This window comes from Branchiostoma belcheri, unplaced genomic scaffold (assembly GCF_001625305.1).
Source record: "Branchiostoma belcheri isolate BF01 breed outbred unplaced genomic scaffold, Haploidv18h27 scaffold205, whole genome shotgun sequence".
Classification (NCBI taxonomy): domain Eukaryota; kingdom Metazoa; phylum Chordata; class Leptocardii; order Amphioxiformes; family Branchiostomatidae; genus Branchiostoma; species Branchiostoma belcheri.
This window is the reverse complement of record NW_017803547.1, coordinates 16,678-17,526: the sequence shown is the minus strand read 5'-3', so window position 1 is coordinate 17,526 and position 849 is coordinate 16,678. Positions and strand designations below refer to the sequence as shown.

General features: G+C 39.7%; 1 long non-coding RNA gene across 2 annotated transcripts in view; it reads right to left on the bottom strand.

The window, feature by feature from the left end:
* Positions 1-849, bottom strand: part of LOC109469511 — a 4,215-nt gene continuing 3,366 nt past the window's right edge. Inside the window, exons 4-6 of one of the 2 annotated variants that reach the window (XR_002140197.1) lie at positions 394-545; positions 185-257; positions 1-27 (exon numbers count right to left, since the gene is read on the bottom strand). This is a non-coding gene — a long non-coding RNA (uncharacterized LOC109469511). Of the gene's footprint in view, positions 28-184; positions 258-393; positions 791-849 lie in introns of those variants that run through there. The other variant, XR_002140196.1, reaches the window with a different exon arrangement.

The following is an 849-nucleotide window of genomic DNA, read 5'->3' as shown; positions in this document are numbered from 1 at the left end:
AGAGACTCGTCAGCTGGGTTGTCAAACCTGGAAACAGTCATTGTAAAGAATTGACATTAATATTTGTTTGAGTGCATGACTTTGAATACTCAATGAATAAACTTTACATACAAGAATCTTAAATACTGTTCCTATTTAATAGTACTTCTTTTAAAATTGTTTAGAAATTGATAGAGAAACATACCTAGATTATAGGGGTGCAGTGAAGATTCACAGCTGGCAGCCACAACCGGGGTTCCCAATTTTCTGCACAAAAACTGGAACGACAAAGTGGTGCAGGACTGGTTATTGTTACAGTAGTTTAGTCGCCCTGTTTGGAATCAGTGAACAGCATCAGGGCAATAAAGTAACATAACGTACCTCTGCTGACTACTTAAAATAAAGTCCAAGTACCTTCCTGGTTTGTGCCAAGTTCCTTTGAGGACAGAACTTCAGACTTGTGGGGCGTCTTCTCTCCTTGGCCCTGCTGAGCTCAAATGTTGTTCCTCTACTTTAGAGCTGCGTCACGAGTTGTTGTAACTCAAATAGTCTAACCTGTACTTTGACTTGGTGTGAGTCATATGACAATCAGTTACCTTGACTGGACATTGAACAGGATGGTAAATATTGAATATTCATCAGAATATGTGCTGACTATCATGTGCAGTATTTGTTCTTTACACAAATATGCATGGATATAGGGCATTATAAGTTACACAGTCACCCACCCACTCATTTACATACATGCAGAGACACATTCACACACACAGACTCCTTCACAAACACACACACACACTCAAAACACACACTCACACACACACAACACACACACACACACACACACAACACACACACACATACATAAACACT